Source organism: Myotis lucifugus, unplaced genomic scaffold (assembly GCF_000147115.1).
Source record: "Myotis lucifugus unplaced genomic scaffold, Myoluc2.0 scaffold_28, whole genome shotgun sequence".
Lineage (NCBI taxonomy): Eukaryota > Metazoa > Chordata > Mammalia > Chiroptera > Vespertilionidae > Myotis > Myotis lucifugus.
In genome coordinates this window covers 5,442,527-5,455,813 of record NW_005871076.1, presented here as the reverse complement: position 1 = coordinate 5,455,813, position 13,287 = coordinate 5,442,527, and the positions used below count along the sequence as shown (strand labels likewise).

The 13,287-nt window shown below is 40.3% G+C and overlaps 1 protein-coding gene across 1 annotated transcript in view; it reads right to left on the bottom strand.

Annotated features, from left to right (window-relative positions):
* The window catches only part of NRG2 (neuregulin 2), a 183,285-nt gene that overhangs the window by 149,720 nt on the left and 20,278 nt on the right, over positions 1-13,287 (bottom strand). The window lies entirely within an intron of this gene.

Here is a 13,287-nt window from a genome sequence, read left to right as displayed (position 1 = left end):
GCTAAAATGGTACATTTTATGTTGTGATTATTTAACAACTAAAACTTTTTTAACTCTTTGTACTCAAGGGCAAATGTTTTGGACTGACTAGTATTCCTTCAAAATTCCATGCCCTTTCCCAAAAGGACAGGGTTCAGAGAGCTTCCAAGTTGGTGAATACATGGACATGGGGGGAAAGTGGTGCCTGAAGAGGGCATGGAAGCTCTGCACCCTTCTCCCATTCTTTTCCCTGTGCATCTCTTCCATCTGGCTTTCCTGAGTTATATCCTTTTGTAATGAACCAGTAATCTAGTAAACACACACACACACACACACACACACACACACACACACAAAACAACCCACACAAACAAGCAAAAAAAAAAAAGACTCTAACTTAATGCCCCCCTTTTTTGTCATCTGTCACCTGACCAAAATCTGGTACCTCCCCTGTGACCCTATGTGGCAGGCAGTGACTCCTTGTGAGTTTAGTAAACTTGGTTGTTTATTTTGTTTCGTCTCCTGTGTCTCCTCTTATGGCCACACCTGACTAACTAAAGAACATAGAAAACTACTAACTGCAAACACAAGCTATATTTTATGAAGAAGAAAAGATCATTCAGAGGGCCAAACCAGGAGCCCATGGGGTAGAACCGAGAACAGTGGAGAATCATTCCCAGGCAGCAGGACTGAGCCTCCTCATGTAGCGAGCTGGGTTTCAGAACTGCTACAGACTATGACTGCTGGCTTCCCTCTTTCTAAATGATAACATCTACCCCAGATAGAAGACTAAAGAGACTTGACAACTAAATGTGATATAAGATTCCAGTTTGGATCCTGGACTAGCAAAAGGTCATTAGTAAGATAACTGACAAAATTTGAATGAGGTCTATAGATTAGTTTAATAGTTTCGCATCAATACTATAAATAATACTATAAATTTCCTGGTTTTGATCATTTTATATGGTTGTATAATTTGGGGAACTTGGGCAAAGGGTATTCTTTGCACTATGTTTGTAACTTTCTTCTAAGTCTGAAATTATTTTAAAATTCAAAGTAAAAAATATATAAATAATATTGTTTTAAAATGTTTAAGAATTACCAATATTTAAAAAGGGGCATCTATAGCAGTTATCCTAAGTCTGTGCCAGGATTCGGGGGGAGGAGGAACAGATAACTTGTCTTGTTAATTCATTTCAGATCAAGAGGAACAGCATTCAAATTGCTCTACTCAGGGAACTACATTAGAGACCTAGACCTAATTTAGATGAGGAGACCATGGCTCCCGAGCCTAAGCCAGTCATAATAGATGAGACTTTTTTCAGGAAGGAGGATCTTGGGTGAGGATGAGTGTATTTTTCATGTGTGAGGAATATAAATAATTTGTGACCAGAGGATCAAACATATCCACAATTCTTTGACAATCTTTATACCAAGAAGTTAAGTTTAATTCCACTCCCCTTGAACCTGGTCAGATCTTACTAATTCTCTTCTAACAAAAAGAATGTGATGGAAGTGATGCTAGTAACTTCGGAGGCTGGATCATAAAAGGCAATACTGCTTGGCCTGGCCCTCTCCTGAGATGCTCACACTTGGATCTTGCCACCAATCTATGAGGACACTCAGGCAAGGCCCCTGGTTCTCAGCCCCAGCTAAGCTCCCAGAGGAAAACCAGCCAGAATCAACTGCTAGACCTGTCAGAAAGGAAACTTTGAAATGGCCCCATCTCAGCTACTTGTCTGACTGCCCAGCCACCATCTGACTAAGACTACATAAAAGATACTGCCGGGCCTGCGTGGCTCAGTGGTTGAGAGTCAACCTATAAACCAGGAGGTCATGGTTCAATTCCCGGACAGGCCACATATCCAGGTTGTAGGCTCAATCCCCAGTGTGAGGTGTGCAGGAGGCAGCAGATCAATAATTCTCTCTCATCATTGATGTTTCTATCTCCCTCTCCCTTCCTCTCTGAAATCAATAAAAACATTAAAAAAAAAAAAAGATACTAAACCTTCTAGCTGGGCTCAGTAAATCCCTAGAACTATGAGAGACAATAACCAATAAGTGTTGCTGTTTGAAGCCACTACCTTTGGGGTGGTTTGTTATGCAACCATAGATAACTGAAACAATGTGCCATAGGCAATTGGGAACTGGGACTCAGAAAGATTAAGAGAATTTTCCAAAGTTCATATAGCTAGTAAGGATGAATTTAATATAAGAATCCAAAGCCATTCTCTTTCCACTGCCAATAGACATGACAATAATAGTAATTGCAGTTGCTCTGCATTAAATGTTTTCTACAAGCAGATACTGTTCTAAGTACTTCTCAGGAAGTGACTCAGTGAATCCTTATCACAATGCTAAGAGGTAGGTATTATTATTAGCACCATTTAACAACTGGGGAACCTGAGGCACAAAGAAGTTAATTAATTTGCCCAAGGTTATAGAGCTATTAAGTCATAGAGCCAAGATTCACCCTTCAAAGTTGGCTCCAGAGCATGCAGTCTTAACCACTATGTTCTGTATAGTTGAAGCTTCAAAACAGATTACATAGCCCTGACCGGTTTGGCTCAGTGGATAGAACGTCGGCCTGTGGACTGAAGGATCCCATTCCAGTCAAGGGCATGTACCTTGGTTGTGGGCACATCCCCAGTAGGGGGTGTGCAGGAGGCAGCTGATTGATGTTTCTCTCTCATCGATGTTTCTGACTCTCTATCCCTCTCCCTTCCTCTCTGTAAAAAAATCAATAAAATATATTTAAAAAAACAACAAATTACATAAATTGAGAGGAGAACCCAGGACAGTCTCTTAGGAACTAATAGCCTTTACAGGGCAGTCAAAAAGAAGAACCAGATCCTGGCTAGTGTGGCTCAGTGGTTGAGCATCAACCCATGCATCAAAAGGTCACTCTTTCAATTCCCAGTCAGGGCACATGCCCAGTTTGCAAGTTCAATCCTGGGTAGGGGGCATGGAGGAGGCAGCCAATCAATGATGTTTCTGTCTCATTAATGTTTCTATCTCTCTATCCCTCTCCCTTCCTTTCTCTCTAAAATCAATAAAAATACATTTTTAAAAAAAAGAGTGAAAAGGTCAAGTGCAAGTCAGCCATGAGACTACTCCCCAAACCCCACAGGTGTTAGTAACAAACTCTTCCAAGGAAAGTGATCTTTGAACCACAGGATGAAGAGTAATGTCTGCTGAATTACCCTGAGTCATGTAGACAGAGCAGCACTACTGTCCTTTTCTATTCTCCTCTTACAATGATAAGACTTATCCCTACCTGGAATGATTAGGCTGTTATTTAACTTCTGAGATGAGGAAAGCAAACTCTTGTATTTACTTTTAAAAGGTATGGTTCATGACTTTGGCCCAATGAAGACCATCAAACCCAACTTGATGTTTTCTTTTATAGACACAGTTCCCTGTACTAAACTTTCAAGTGACCCCTTCTGAGAACTAACCTAGAACCAGTGCCTTTAACTTTTACTTTGTACAACAAGCTCTGGGCCTAAGGCAGACCATTCATCAGAGGCCCTGAGGCTGCAACACCACACAGAAGCACAGAGCTCACACTATGTGTGGGCAAAAGTAGAAGCTGGGATAAAACCAGCAGAAGTGAAAACAGTATTCCCAAGGGAACCAGTCTCAGCTACAGCTCCCATTTGCCCTGTTAGCTGAGTGCATACCATGCACAGTGGAAACCTACTCAGATAATTTACATAATGAGAAACAAAGACAGCAAGCTCCCTCCCTATCTGGGGCCACCCATGTGCCTCCCTTCAGCCTACAAATTAGATTCTTTCCCAGCAGCAAGGAGTTTCTCTCAGAAGTGGTAATACCTTGCTTCACCCAATATCTTGTTTCATCCTATCTGGCTCCACATTCTAGAATCTTCTCACTATTGACCTGAATCATCTGGGTTGAGCCTCAGATGTGTCATCTGACAGGGACTATTGTCAGTATTTGACCAAGACAATTAAATGTCACTAAGAGGCCAGTGAATGTTACTAGACTTTTTGGAGAAAGTGTTCCCTTTTGAAAATGAGACTTTGAGCCCTGGCCAGTGTGGCTCAGTTGGTTGGAGCATTGTTGGAGCATTGTCCTGTACACTGAAAGGTGGCGGGTTCAATTCCCAGTCAGGGCACATACCCAAGATTCAGGTTTGATCCCCTGTTGGGGCACATGTGGGAGATAGTGGCCAATTGATATTTCTCTCTCTCTCTCTCTCTCTCTCTCTCTCTATCTCTCTCTATCTCTCTTCCTCTTTCTAAAAAATCAATAAAAATTAAAAAAATGAGACTCGGCAATATGGGAGAGGCCTTCTTGGAAAAACCTCATGTTTTGTCCAAAAGAACTGAACCTGAGAGAAATTTAGCCAGATTTGTCAAATGTGGTTCCACCCTCATAGGTACCAATCCCAGGCCTTGTTCCTACCTTCCACAAAATCTATCAGAACTTAAAGTCCAAGGAAGGGTTGGAAACTTTGTACTAGAAATTTCTGGAAACTCCTCTGGTTCTTGGGAATGGGGGCTAAGAAATGGCTGTTACATTTATAACAAAAGCAAGTATGGCAGCAGCCCTAAATAGGAAGGTGGGGAGCACAGAGGGATAAAGTGGGAGAAATACAACCCCAGGTAAGAGGGTCTCAGAAATAAAACAGACTATAAAAAGGAAACCAACTGGCCCAGCCAGCATGGCTCAATGGTAGAGCATCCATCTATGAACTAGGAGGTCAGGGTTCGATTCACAATCAGGACACATGCCCAGGTTGTGGGCTTGATCCCCAGTGGGTAGCGTGCAGGAGGCAGCCGATCAATGATTCTCTCTCATCAGTGATGTTTCTATCTCTCTCTCCCTCTCCCTTTCTCTCGGAAATCAATAAAAATATACTTAATTAAAAAACACAAAAACACAATTAGGAGTAAGCAGTCTGACAGGCTGCCTTTGGAAGCCCCAGTGTCCTTTAAAATAAGCTTTTCACCTGTGGGCCTTGGGTTCACTCTGTGACAATTGGGTCATGTCGTGATCTGAGACTCTTTTCTTCCTTTTAAAAAAGCTATTCTTTTTGTTATTCTCCCCTCCCACCCCACCCCCTGAAATCCAATCAACCAATGACAATTCTGGGAAAGCTGCACTGGCTGCAGCCCTGCTGGTTTTTCTCATTCAGAGACAGAAATTCAAACAGGACAGATCATCAAGTGAAGCTACTTGTTCATCCTGACTAGTAAATAAACTCTAAAGCCATACAAAGTTACTCCAGAATAGAGTCATTGATTGGGCAGTGCTTGTGAAATTCATTACTGGCCTAAGCAACATGATGGGGTACTATACTGAGATTATACTAATGGCCACAGACACCAGTGGGAGGGACCCTGACTTGGGGAAGCTGAGGACAAAGACAAATCCTGAGCCTTCTGCAAGGTGATGACTAGTGGTCCTGAGGACTTCTGAGCTAGAAGAGAACTCCCTCTAGAGAGCCCCGCTCCGTGACCCCCACTAGATACTTCTGCACAGCACATGAAGAAGCATTGGGTTCCCACTCCCTACCCTTTTAGAAAAAAGAAAGATCTAAGAACCAGAACTGACCTCCAGACTCCCCCAAGCTGCCTACTAGGCAAAAAGGTACAACCACCTCTGCTTTCTACAGAGACACCTGGTCAGACCTCTTACCTCTTAAGCTATTCAACTTGAAGCATGAATGGCCAGAGTAACAGTCTAATTGAATATTTTAATGATAGACTAGAATGGAGAATATCCATAAAGCTCACATAGCAAGTAAAACTGGACAATTTTACAGAATGCTAACTAACCAAGACAGAAAGGAAATACAAGCCAAAATATTGATGTGTGTGAGGGAAACCACCTAGAGATAATTCTAAAACTTGAGAAGAATTACTTGCAAGGAAATAAGACGATGGACTACCATGGAAAAGAAATCATAACTGAAAAGCAAAATTCCTGTTCTTTATCAAAATCTCTGAATATGCTCTTCATGATTGATCTATCACTTAGCCTGGGATGTCATTTAAGGAACACTGAAATTTGTCTAGGTCATAAGTGCTCAGTAGAGAAAGCAAAAGGGATCACTCCCTTCTTAATCAAATATTTACTTAACCATATTTTAAGTTACTGCTCCCAAAAATCTTACAATAAGATGAAGGATATAAGATACTGACCCATCAAAAATAATTAAAGTGCATGGCATTAAATTGATAAGTGTCATATAATTGATACAGGCCATAAATACTAAAACTCCAAGAATAAGAAAAAATGAGGAACACCTGCCCATTTCTCTTTCATCCTGGTTATTTTCTGTACTACATACAAGCACATCCCTCTGCTACTGAGAACACTGCTTTCTCTGCATTGAGTAGATTTAATCAGTCAATTTCCTCTCTATCCCTAAGCCACCTCTACCTCATCTATCTTTATTAGAATCCTATCTCAAACTACTTCTCTAAGAAACTTTCCTTAATTCTCTAACCAGGTATAATCTTCCCTTTATGACTCTTCCCCTCCTCCCAAAAGCAATATGTTAGTATATCTTTGTTGTTGTTATTTATTGACTTGAGAAAGAGAGAGAGGGAGAGAGAGAGAGAAAGAGAGAGAGACAGAGACAGAGAGACAGAGAGACAGAGAGACAGAGAGACAGAGAGACAGAGAGACAGTGCATTGATTTGTTGGTCCATTTACTTATGCATTCACTGGTTGCTTCTTGTATGTGCCCTGACTGCAGATGAAACCTGCAACCTTGGCATATTGGGACAATGCTCTAACCACCTGAGCTACCCGGCTAGGGCTGTATGTTGGTATATCTTATGGCATTCATCATACTCTGGATTGAATGACTACTAGTATTCTATCTTTATACTTCTAGACCAGTGATCGGCAAACTCATTAGTCAACAGAGCCAAATATCAACAGTACAACGATTGAAATTTCTTTTGAGAGCCAAATTTTTAAACTTAAACTATATAGGTAGGTACATTGTTATTAACTTAATTAGGGTCTTCCTAAGGCTTAGGAAGAGCCACACTCAAGGGGCCAAAGAGCCGCAGTTTGCCGACCACGGTTCTAGACTGTAAGCTCCTTGATGACAAAGACTGTGTCTGATACAACTTCCCTAAGGCTCCTAGTTGTTGACACAGAGCACATATTCAAATATTTGTTGAAGCAAACATTTGAAAGATAGAATTGAAAGAAAGCTTTTTTAGTAGTACAACCTTGGGGTACCAAATTACATCACTGCCACAATCGAATGAATGATGTCCTGACTTTCCCATGGGCTGGACCAGGTATTTAGCTATGCGGTGACCTTTCTCTCATTCACTCAGTTCTGAGGAATGTTAGTTCAGCTTGGCTTCTATTAGTTGGACCAAGATCAAGATCAAGACCAAGTAAAACATCCCAGCCTAAAGGACAAAGACAAATCCTCAGTCTGTATAAACAGACCAGGGAAGGAAAGAGGAGGGGGAGCCAATGTCCTCAACACAGGGCAGGAAATCTGTGAAGGAAAAAGAGAACCATTTAGGATTCTGTTTCTAAAGAGAAAATAAAAAGTAACCCAAACATCATGTCTTGGGGGGCGACGTTGCTAGCAGAATACTGAAACCTGCTAGGAATCCTGTGCCTCAGCCACTCTGGAGAGGTCTGCAAGGGTAAATGGAATGTTAGCCACCTCCAGCCCCACCCCAGGAGGCAAGCAGCACAATCAGGTCCTGATCGGAGGCACAGAGAAGAGCTTACACGCTCTGTCCCAGGGAAGGTCCCTGGAGAGGCTATTTGGATTTCACTGCATGTATAAAGTGGGAAGGGAATGTTATTGTAGAACAAAGCTTGTATGCCACACTGCTGGCAGCAACTAGCCAGAGAAAGAAGGTGCCTTTACGTTAACCTCATTTCATAATTACCAAAAACATCACTGCTGATTAGCAGCAAATGATCTCAAGTCCGTGTGAACCTATCTTTTTGACCCCAGATTGGCAAAAGCTGCCCAGCCTTTGCCCAGGTACAGCATGTCTTCTTTCATGTCATCCTAATGCCTTTAATGGCCCTCCAGGTTTGCTTCAGTTCCTACAGCCTTCTGTGGAGCTCCCCACGACTCATTTGTGTGCTATTCTTTTTAAAGGACTCGGCTTTCATTTCACATAAGACAGTCATTTTTTTCAAACTTGTCATAATTTAGTATTTCCACCAGTCAATTCATCTACTTTCCCCAGTTTTCTAAAGACTTCCTATATCATCTCTTGAAATTCATGAACTGGATATATTTCTATGTACAAATTCCAATAAAGTGGGAGAGGAAGGTTAAATCACTAGAAACAAGTGAGACAAAAATCCCCATTTCACAGACATCCAACCAAACTCAAAATTTGGGGGGAAATTTCTTTTACCTTTGTATATATAAATTATACTAACAGCACTTTAGACCTTGAAAAGAACTCAGGAACAAGTTGTTGAAGACTGCAAGGGGGGCGGGGGCGGGAAGGGGACTTCATTGATACTTTTCCAAATTAATGTTCAAAACTGTCACAGACCATGAAACCAAAATGATTAAGAGGGTTAAGACTTCTCACTGTTTAGATTTGTGTATTTGTGTTTTCCCCATTTATCCAAATGGCAACTCCCTGATCCTCTGACATTTTAATGCTATGTTCAAATCAGTTACCTTAAACACAGTACTTCAAACTAGTATTTGAGGGGCTAATTCCCCCTGGAATCTAGTCAAAATCAGCTCTAAAGGAATATAGTCAAAATCAAACTCTTCATCAGCAACTGGGTCTTTGGCTTCTAAATGAAAATCAAAGCAATCAGGCACTGTGGAGTTTTCTCTTTCCATATACGGAATCCTGTGATTTCCCACATGGATGCTATTGTGAGATTAGCAAGAATGTGAAACAGTAGGAACTGCTGTATAGGCACAACTGCAGCCCCAAAGCTCAGTATCAAATCTTTGGCTCTCTCCTGTGAGCATCCCAGTTAAGACTCACTCACAAAATTAATTGTCATGGAAAACTTCTTAATGGAAAAGTATCTAAGAAGTAAGTTGGTATTTTCACTCCTGACCCTAGGTTATATTTGTGAGGTAGGGTACTGGTTAAGATCTTGGGTTAGAGTAAAAAAAATATTGCATGTGAAGAATTTACTATAAGATTATCCTAATGGCAAAATTAATATTCTCCATCTGTTAAAAAAATATATGACTACTTGGAAAACATTCTGATTTTAGAGAAATACACATTTTAATAATGTTATTTATAATTGCCTTAGAGCCAGATAGCTGAGGACGGAGTGAGAAGAAGACTTTTCATCATGTAAATTTTGAGCCATATATGTGTGTTATATATTCAAAAATATAAATATAATTGTATAAAGAAAAAGGCTAACTTGATGTATTTGCTGTTAGGAAATAAATTTAAAATGTCCTCAATAATATAAGATGGTAAAGAGGATTGGGACCAAGAGGAAGTTAATCACCCCATTAGTTAATATACCACTCTCTGTAGTTTACCATTTGTTAATTCAAGCTGATAGGCATTTTACTAGATGGTTTTCTTCTCCAGCCAGCAAGACCTTTATTCTCCACAGCTCAAATCCCATTAATGCTAATCAGCACAATGATTAAGCACTTTGGGTTAAGTACTCTAGCTGACAATGACTCCTTTGGAAGAAAGGTTCCCACAGCACAGGTAAAGGCTATCATCAAACTCAGCTTTTCAGCACAGTACGTAGTGTCACAGATCTGCAAGTTAAGATGGTTTCAGTATTAATAGAAGCTTGCTTTTTTAACCTCACTTGACTTCATCCATTCAAAAGACACTTATGAGAGTCCCACTATAAGCCAGGGGCAGCATCTAATGCTGGGGGTAGGAGAGCAAGGAGAAACAAGAACTCAAAGATAGCCCTGGCCTGATAGCTTAGTTGGTGATAGCATCGCCCTGATACCCCACGGTTGCAGGTTTGATCCCTGGTCAGGGTACATACAAGAAACAACCAAAGAATGCATAAACAAGTGGAACAACAAATCGATGTTTCTCTCTCTCAAATCAGTGTGTTTTTTTAACACACACACACACACACACACACACACACACTCTCACAAAAGAACTCAAGAATAAGATATGGAGTTGGGGAGATGAGAAGAGATAAACCAAAGAACTTATATACTGTGGGGCCTTGACTTACGAGTGTCCCGACTAACGAGTTTTTTGAGATACCAGCTGTCTCTCCGCTGATTTTTTGCATTGAGTTGACAGAGTAATTTGAGTTAACGAGCTCCTTAACTCGGAACGAATTAAACTCGTAAGTCAAGGCCCCACTGTACTTATATGCATAGCTCATGGACATGGGCAATTGAGTAGTGAAGACCTGGGGGCAGGAATAGGGTATGGGGGTGGGGGGTAGATGGTGTTGGGGGGGAGGAAGAATGGGAGATATCTGTAATACTATCACAATAAAAAATATATTTTAAAAGTAAAATAAAAAAAAGATATGATTTCTGCCTACAAGAATCACAGTCTGCTGAGGAAAGCAGCCAATGAAAGAAATAATGACATTATGATGGTAATCCTACCCCTAAATCTATAACCAAGACTTGTATGCCTCACCACTAGGACTGGTCAGTTTTTTGTTTTAATTTTTTTTAATTGATTTCAGGGAGAAAGGGAGAGGGAGAGAGATAGAAACATCAACAGCGAGAGAGAATCATTGATCAGCAGCCTCCTGACGCCCCACACTGGAGACTGAGCCCACAATCTGGGCCTGTGCCCTGACTCGGAATCAAACTGTGACCACCTGGTTTATAGGTCCATGCTCAACCACTGAGCCGCCCCAGCTGGGCAGGACTGGTCAGTTTCTAACCTAGTTTCACTTTCCCACCTTCAGGCTGTAGCACAGCTGGGTTTCCAGCTGGCTGGGGAAGCAAAGATTCTTTAAATAAACAGCATTTTAAAAATATGCAGTCGCTTTTGAATTTTGTGGACCACCTTTCTCTAATATGTGAATCTAGGTGTCAAATTAATTAAAAACTACCCTAAAGAATGTGATATCCCCCAGGAATACATCTTTTCCATCTTCAACAACAAAGTACACTATACTTTGAAAGAAAACTTCATATCAGAAAGTCGCAAAGGAAGAATGAGGTTTTTTTTTGCTATCTACTATATCCTGCCAATAAGAAAACCGTTTAAAATCATATATATATATATATATATATATATATATATATATATATATATATATATGCAACTAGTTATAGTGTTGCAATCTTCTCAGAAATGCAAAGATTTTATTCAACCCTTTGTCACCAGAGGTAGTTCTTTTGGATGAATGACACACATTAGATCTGTAAAAATGCCCCTCTGACAATTACCAGGAGGACTGTACAGACTTCAAATCAACATTTCACAGTTGCAGTAAAATTAGCCATTGCTGAGGACCTTGTAGAAGGGGTCCAGTATGACCCCTCAGTGGATGCTACCAAGGCATGTGGCAACTGTTAAGCACAATATTTTCCTCTATACAGTATGCTATCCCAAAGTCCTAGCCCACCAAAACACAACTTTCTAGATCTCCCTAGGAACCACACCTTTCAGAACCTAGACACACTTAGAGCTGGAACTGGCTAAACAAAGTAACTATTCAACCACAGTTGCTCAATGTAACGGCCCTGATGACAGTCTCCAAATGCCAGTTTCCCTATTTTGCAATGGGTAAATGTGCTCCAAGGAGAAAAAGTTCCCAATGACCCTGAGGCCCAGAGGGCTTTCTTTAGAGATAGAAAACAGAAAATGAATTTGTTAGTTATTTCCTGCTGAGCACAAGGAAGATGTTGTTTCCTTATTTAATATACCATTACCAGTGCATGTTTTCTTTAACCACATAATAGAAAATAAGAAAATGCAGTTTATGCTCTTCTGGCATATTATCACCAGTTTTACAAGTTTCTTCTCACACACATGTCCTTTAATTTCTACTCCCTTTATATAACCCTCCGAAACTGACATGTATCTATGTACTATCAATTCAAAGCAAATATTTTTTGAGTTCTAAAATGTTTACCTCCACACCATTCCTGCTCCTTGATAATTTGTGATGTGTGAGGACCTTTTCTTTAGCAGTGATTGCAGTCCTAAATTTATCTTTTTAAGAACTGTACTACACATGCTATTTTAATCATGAGATGACCATAACCTAGAAGCAGACTATATTTCTGACCCCAAATCTTTCATGATCTCTATATTCAACTCTTAAACACTCGCTAAAACAAACAAGGTATGATGTGGGGGAACGGGGGACTGGAAATAGAGAAGCCAGTTACCCTATGGGGTTATCTGACAATTACCATCAGGTCTAAGTGGATGAGATTGGCAATGTGCTCTGTGCATATTCAGGAGCAACTCGCCGAAATCCAAAACAGAAGCTGTCCTTGGACAAGGTTCAATAAATGTTTTTACTATCTATTTCCCACTGCACAATACAGTTCCACGGCTCCCCAGGGGATCTCAGATAAAATACTTAGCAGAATAAAAAATTAAAAATTCTTAACTGGTCTCCACTTGTCATCATAAAACATTTTAGAACATAAAACCAACATTAAAGAGCAGTCAACAATATTCCACAAAACAATGTCAGAGACGGAAACTGCTATTATCACCAAATGTTTTTCCCTTCTAAGACACTGTAAGAAAAAGAAAGAAAGATAGATAGATAGATAAATAGATAGATAGATAGATAGATAGATAGATAGAAAGAACACTGCAAGATTCTTCTCATTAAAGTAAAGTAGGTATTCTCCCAAGCACTAAACTAAAATGTGTCTTTTGAAGGACGGGGATGGTGGTAATAGTGGGAGAGCCAGGAGTAGGAAAGCTTCCACAAGCAAAAGGCATTGATCTAGAAAGATGAAGGCAGCAAAACTTCCAATGAGCTGTTCCATATTCTTTGCAACTTACTCAAAGCCTTGTTACACTACCCAGAATCAGTAAACTGGGTAAGCATACCAACTTCTGTGGCAGTCCAGGACATCTATCACAATTCAGTGATTATATGCTCAGAGTCACACCACAAGCACCAAATTCAGCCTCAGACGGGACTAAGTGAAACCCCAACATGAATAAGCATAAGACAAGCTAACACCAAATACTTCAGTATGGGGACAATTTGGTTTAAATTTATCTTCCTGAGAAGTAAGTACTAGACTCAGGGACAAGAAGAAAAAATTCTTAAACTGACATTTCTTTCACTTTTGACATGGGAGACCTCCATCCCCAGCTACACAGATCTACAGATTTCTATGTTTTGTTTCTATCA